Consider the following 7,591-nt stretch of genomic DNA (forward strand, 5'->3'; position numbering starts at 1 on the left):
GCATCTGAGTTGTTCCATATGATAAGACCATACAACTAACAACGGATGGACTGAACCACAATGACTTGTACTAATCAAAATACCACCACTTGAGACCAAGAACCCGGGGAAATATGACCTAATAGCCTATACTCGGTAGTTGCAATATCATTTGGTCACCAGGTTAAAGAAAATAATATTAAATGGAGATGGTTCTCAGTGCACCACCCAGTTAATGTGAGGTATGGAAAGGAACAGCCTAGGTGCAGCGTCCCCAGCTCTAGAAGGGTTCCTGTAAGTGAGGAGTTTACAAGCTCCCATTGATCATTCCTCATTGCAACATGTGTATACAAGAGCAATCTGAAGTTTCAGGAGTGTCACGTCGGGATGATGAGTCCATCAATTTTCTTTGGTTGTAGGTTTCCCTTCAGTGGCTGGAACGTAAATTATGAGAAGCTGAAGGAGAAAGCTGCAAATTATTGGGCTCTGTCAACTTCAATATCCTCAGCCTGATGGATCTGTGATTTGACAACAATCTGCTTGTCAGTCACTCTTGCAAAATATTAACACACTCGATTATCAAATGTGTTAGCCAACTGTTAAATCTAACGGGTAGAGCAGTCGAAAGTCCAGAGACACAAAGGCTCGCTCAGACTGCTTCTGTTCATGTTGCAAAGCATCTGCTCAAACTCAGGAGCTGCTCGTTGCTGGCCTCTGACTGCAGAGTTTCTTAGAGGTTTACAGTGTTCTCTAGGAAATCCTCGCTGAGGGAATTCTGTCTGTTTCTGTGAGAAAACCAGAAATGGGAGAACAAATATTGTTGCCCAATTACCCCAGGCGCAGCCCGAGTTTCTGCTCAGTCAGTGGGAATGGGATGTGCACAGCACTCAAGAAAATCAGACAGTCTCCTTGAAGATGCAGAATAGAGTCAATGTGGCAAAATGAAGTCCCCAGGTTTGAGAGCAAAAGCCAGGTTATCTTCACAAAGGTGTCAGAGAAGGGGACAAGCCTGCAGGAGCCTTGGAAAACTTGTCAGGAAGGGAAGGAGATGGGACCATAGGGAAGGGGCCACCAGACGTTTGTGGCATCCTGCAGAGATGAGAACAGGCACATGAAATTGGAGACAACTCCACGGTGCAGTGAAGGAGGGTTGCCCGTTCCCCCTTCCAAACAAAAATATGAATTCTAAGAATACTTTCTGGCAATAATGGAGGAAAATCCCCCTAAGCATTGCAGCATAAAATGAAAGAGGAACATGTTGACAGTCTCCAGCACCTCTGCTCTTGGAGCTGCAGTAGCAAGGTGGCTTGGAAATACCTACTAAGAGGAGTGCCTGTCCTTAATAAGCACTGTTAGTTTAATTGCCCCCATTACAGACGTTAGCAGCAGCAGGAAGAAGAAAGGAATCGCCTGTCAAGTGGAGCAGGAACACCAGGACAGTCAGCGATGCGGACTGCTGCACTCTGCTGAATGCATAATGAAACTGCCAACCAGCATAAGCAAGAAATTATGAATTTAAGCTATCAGGCCACTTCAAAAAGTCTTGCAGCTTTTTTTTTTTTTTTTTTTTTTTTTTTTTTTTTTTGTGCATCTATATCTAAGTCCTCCTAAAACACCATGCCTGCAGAGCTGGTTAAGTAAGCACTGGCTGTTGCTTTAGAAAGCTCTGAGATACGTCCCACCAATTCATCTTGGCTAGTTTTTTATAGATGAGGAATAGATCAATTATTACATTTAATTGCTTGTGTGGATTTTTTCTAAAAAGTCGTATCTTTAAGCACATTGGTCTGCCTTAGAAAATGATGATGAGCCTTACTCTGTCTCCTCATGCCGTAAATTATGATGGGCTGCTCTAGATATGAGTGTTGTGCTAAACATTAAAAACAGTCACCTGGAAACAAATAAAATATGAGTAATAACCAAATGTAAATTTATCCCCCATATATAATGGGCTAGTAAATGCTGACATTCAGAGGCAGGGAATGTGGTGCAGGAGGAGGCTGTTGGTTTTTGCAATTACAGTCACAATCCATTCTCAAAAGATTAAAGTTTTACACAGTGGTTGTTCTCAGGAAATTTGCTGAATCCTAATATTTAAGATGAAAGCATAATAAAGGGTGATTTTTTTTAAAGAATTGGCTGATAGATTTGATTTGCCAGTTCTCACTGAAGCAAAACTTTCTACTGACTTCAATTATCAGTAAATTGTGTTGACCTCAATAAGGATTTTTGCAGAACTGGGCCCGTAGCATGAATAGGCTGTTCTGTGCAGAAAAGGGACTGCATGAAAATGGCATCTTCTTACTCATCAGTTCTGCCTCCTGAGGGCATACTGAGCCGCAGTGGCTGACTTTAATGACAAAAATGAGGTTTTGCTGCTCGTTCCTCCTGCAAGACCTTCGGTGTAACCAGGCAGGGTTTGTGCAAGAGCAGCAGGATTTGGAGCTGGGCTTGCAGCATGCCTCTTCTTGGTGATGGTGCCCAAGCCTCAGGGAACACAGCAGTGCTTTCTTTTCAAGTGCCAGGTTGAGTCTGCAAAGTTACACTTGGAAAAAGATCGTTTTGCTTACAAGCCAAGAGAATATGATATGGAGACGTCAAGGGAGGAAAACCAGGAAACTCCAAACAGTTTTTCCAGCTGGTCGTGTTTACAGACCATTTTTCCAAGCACTAATGCAAAAGGACAGAGGACAGTGGGGTAGAATGTGTTGCTATTTCACCCACTGAGTTGGCAGACTTAAGCTCTATGGATCTCTCTTCTTTAGGTTTTTATCCGAAAATGAGAGCTAATGCGTTGCAGGGGTCAGGAGACCTTACTGTGCCATTTGGGAGCTGGTCTGAGCCTCCTTTTGTAGCTTAGACATCCTCCTTTGATAGCTTAGCCTAAGGGCCATGTCTTCAGCTGCTTCTTCTTGTCTCAAAAGCACGTCCCCGTGTTGTGCCTTCATGGGAAGAGACTCCTCGCAGGGTGGTCATGCCTCATGTTGGGGACAGCCCAGACCGGAGCCCCCCGTGTTGCCCCATGCCAAGCAGACACCCCACCCCACAAGCCTGGTCCCCAAACCCCACTCTCTCTGTGACAATGAATCACAGCACGGTTTTCCCAGTGGGCTATTCCAGTCAGGGAGCTTTAAATGCTCTCTGTTTGACATCCTTCTGATTTATTGCATTTGTAAAGGTGACCTTAAATATTTTAATGGTAATAATTCTTTCAAGGGCTTGAATCTGTAAATGTGCTATGTTCATATTTTGGCATTATATACTGTAGGCAATTTAATCCATATAAGCAGTTTCAGTGATATTAACACTGTAGGCAAACTGATACTAAAGTTTAAATGTCAGAGAGAGTTTTCATATTAGATCTAGTGCAAACAAAGCATTTTTTCTTCAAGTACTGAGGCATAAAATACCAGGAGATAGTAAAGACAGAGAGCGCCAATGAATCTGAAATAAACAGGCGGTGAAATTTATAGTATTTTCAAATATGTGCCCTATCCAAGGACTGCTGCAGCTGCACAGATCTATAAAATTGGAGATAAGAGAAAAACCTTGTAGCACTGCGCAATAAATGCACCTCCACCAGGGTATCTGTCTGGGTTCCTGTAACTCCTTGGAGATTTACTATTTCACCTTGGATTTATTACACCACTGCGCACACCATGGATGGCATTTTATGTTTCCTCCATCGCCCTGCTCATTATATGACAGAAAGTCCCAACCGTAATCACGGAGAGGAAAGTGCTGCTGAACCCTTGCCTGCCTCTTGCTGAAGGGTGCAAGCAGAGAGATGCTTGGATGGGGCCATCGGTATTTATCCAGTGATGCTATAGGAGCTGCAGGACTGGGCAAGTTCCCAGCCCACATTCCTGAGACTCTGGGTGCCTTCTGGCACATGATGGGTGGTCAAGCTTCTACAGTTGTGGGGAAGGAAGCATGGGCTGGAAAAATGGCATCTTTTAGTGTTTCTGGCTTGTGGTGAAGTGCTGGGTGCTACCCGTGCTGGCCCTGGTTGGTGTCCCTGCTGGGATGCCTGAGCCACCCAAGCTCTCACTGGCATCAGCCTGTAACACCTGTGACAAACGGCCAAAAAGTTTATTGCCCATGTACTGCTGCTTATGACCCCATAAACCACTGAGGGCAGCGTGTGTGGAAACTTGGGCTGTTGTTTAGGAGGTTTTCTTAAATAACCTGACCCGCTCTGAAATCTCCTTCTTGGCATCCCATGGCCCAAAAGGGGCAGTTGTAGAGAGCAGGCCCTAAATATAAGTAAAACAGCCTGTGTGCATACTCTGCTGTGTTTTATATTAGGATATAAAAATGATATATCCTGAAGCCCATGGAAATGCTTGCCTTGACTTCAAGCCCTATTTTCTTTCATTCTGGCTCTTCCTGTGAGAGCTGGAACGAAGGCTCTTCCAGCTTTGTCTGTCCTCCTCTGTCCCACCAGCCCTGGGCAGGTCGCCATCATTGCTTCATCTTTAGAGGGGCACCAAACCTTAAGCTTCCTTCTACCTTTTCCAGCAGGCGAATTGTGTGTATAAGCACAAGGTAAATGGTGACAAATGGAAGAAAACTGTCCCTGCAGTTATGCTGATGCTGGCATAGTGACCATTGGCTTTGCACTCCTAAAGCCAAGGAGATGGGCTCCTCTCACCCAGGTCTCCAGTCAAGGAAGAGAACATGCACTTGGAAACAACCTCTACATCTTTATGAGGCTTAATCATATTTCAATACAATCCGTCGCAGTTTCCCAAACTCTAGTTATAGGAGTTCTTGAACTCGGACTGGTGCACGAGGAGCGATGGTGGCTGGATAATGAAGTTTGGGTGCATGGTGTAAATGTTGCCTCATAATCAGCTCGCATTGTGAAGGGTGTATTTTTCTCCTTTCTTCGACACTTTGCCAATCACCATTATGACACTCAGCACAATTGCTAATCAGATTTTTTAGAAGTGGGACGAGGCTGGCAAGCTGTCTCCCTCAGAAAGCGCACAAAATGGTGTGGAGTAAATGTCAGCTTTATGGCAGAACAACTTGAGGCCTCAGAAGTGACAATTTTCAGACCGTTTCTCTGAGCTACCCGAGTGAACAATGTTTACAAAATCACAGGAGGAGAAAGCACAAGTGCTGTCACATGGGAGATGAGAGCAGGAGGGGAAAGACCAGTGAGGATTAAAATATATGAGCTGATCGTGTTCCTTTCTCTAAGGATTTTGTCCTTTCTGCTGAAGATGGGAGGTTTAAACCCTCTGAAGGTTTAGCACAGCTGTGTTACCTGCAGCTCCTGGTACATTCATTGCATTCATTGCTATTGCTTAGTTACATGGGACAACAGCACTGGACAAGGCAGTACCCCTTCAACATGAGGTATTTTGGGAGAGCAGTGGTTCCTTGGGCACCTTTAGATGTCTATACTTAAAGGGGAAAACCTACTCCAGGTGGGGCAGTGAAAAAGGACCACAGCCTCCATCTGTCTCTGGCTCCTGGGTCTCCCAGGCTAAGCCCTGCTAGATCCTGCAGAGATTTCCCTTAAGCAAAGAGAGCTTAAAACCCTCAAAACTCCAAGGGTGGGAAAGGAAGAGACTGCCTTTGCCAGGAACAGTTTCTTTGATTTCTCAGCAAACTCAGATGTAAATAAGATCTCAGCATTGTAATTATGTCAAGGTGAACTTGTTTTGTTCCCCAGCAGTTCCAATCAGAATTGAATCAGAAACAAGATTTTTAATTAATATTCAGATCTCTAATCAATACTTAAGAGAAAAAAGAAAAAAAAAAAAAAGAAAAAGAAAAAAGGAAAAAAAGAAAATCACATTATAAAGAATAACCAGTATATTCTCATTTCTGTCTTTGTTCTAATTGCAATTCTTTTCATTAAGGATCACTTTAAAGAGCTCAGATTTCTCTAATATTGAGCTCCAATGAGGGCCAGAGGAACCCAATTCTAGTTGTCTTTGCATTTTTTAGAAGTCAAAAGCAATTCTTCAGCTTTCTGTAGCCTCCTTAAATTGACAAACTGTAAATAAGGTGTTATCCTGGCTTATAGAAGATGCTATCATCATATTTAAAAACATATATAGAATGACTCGTGATAATTGCTACTACATCAATAGATGATAAACCAATAAATTAAAGTAACGGTTCATAAAATGATGAATTCTGATAGACTTAAGGCAATATAAAATAATTGGAGACTTTATTGCTCTTTCCATTTTTAATGGGGTGCTATGGCAGTATATTCTTGCAACTGGGATGGAGAGGTAAATTAATCTTTATGCATCATCATCAAGCAGTGTAAACATGGCCAAACTTAATTATGATATAATAGATTGTTAAGTGTCTGCCCCACAGAGGTGTGATTGCTCTCAGGCAAGTGATTACAGCGGAGATGTCTACCAGACAAGGTCCTCTTTGAAAGGCTGGTGCAGCTTTTGCCTCTGACAATAAATCCGACTGGAAAGCCATGCCAGCGAGGCAGCTTTCCATGGTGCCAGCTGCGACAGAGCTGTGTTCTGGAGACAAACACAAATTTACAGTGGAGCGTTAATGAAACGTGGCCTGAAATTGCGTTAGTTTGCCAGTAAAAACTCTTGTTTCACTACAATAATACGATGGGATTTTTTCCAGCAAGACGGCGGTGCTGGAACATCCCCTCCTGCCTTCCCATCCTGCTGGGCTGGGGTCCTGCGCCAGTGCTCACAGGGATGGGAAACCACAGAGGGCCACTGGCCCCGTGTGCTTGTGTAGCAAAAAATAACCTTACTTGACATACTGCCTTTTGGAAATTATAGCACATTAAGAGGGAAATGCAACACAACATGTATTTTCCACTTTTGTCTCTGATATTGTTTTCTGTCATTAGCAGCGCTGTTCGTGACACAGATGTGTGATTTTATGAACCCATTGTACCATTACTTCTCTTTCCATGGTAGCAATTTAATTTATACTTACATATATAAGTATATATTTATCCTTACTAGACATACTCTGCAATGAACTTGCTTCCTTAATGGACTAAGTTCACTAAAAGAACACAAGGTAATAATTTATGCTTTAAATGTAGCAGCAAAATGTAGTTCATAAATCTCACATTACAGGATATTTGTGAGAAATTGTTGGGAACTAATTCTGAGAAGGGAATACATTTTATTGAGTAGTTTCAAGCAGGCTGAACTTGATGTCTGTAAATGCATGCAGCAGAAAATTCAGGCCAGAGACTATCTGCGGGATATGTCTGCTTTAAAACTCATATTGTCGATTAAGTGGCCATGTTTTATGTTTCAATATCACGACGCTGACACTGACGTGAACTGGTCAGATATCAAGTGGCAGGTTTCTTTCATGCTGTCAAGTACTTCACGATGTCTTAATAGCAGGAAGTCAAATGGAAGTGTGATCTTGAATTCCTTCATTACTCTGAACAACTTTTTCGACTTTAGCATACTTGTATTTATTCCCTGATAACTGTGCTTAGTTTTCTGTTGCTGAATTGCCTCAGGAATTGGGATCTGCTCTGGAGAGCAGTGAAAGGACTGCCCTGCTAGCACTCCCCCCACCTCTCCAGAGCAGAGAACATCTCTTGTGGTGGAAATTATCAGAGCTGATGTGTGAAAAG

This window comes from Aythya fuligula, chromosome 13 (assembly GCF_009819795.1).
Source record: "Aythya fuligula isolate bAytFul2 chromosome 13, bAytFul2.pri, whole genome shotgun sequence".
NCBI lineage: Eukaryota > Metazoa > Chordata > Aves > Anseriformes > Anatidae > Aythya > Aythya fuligula.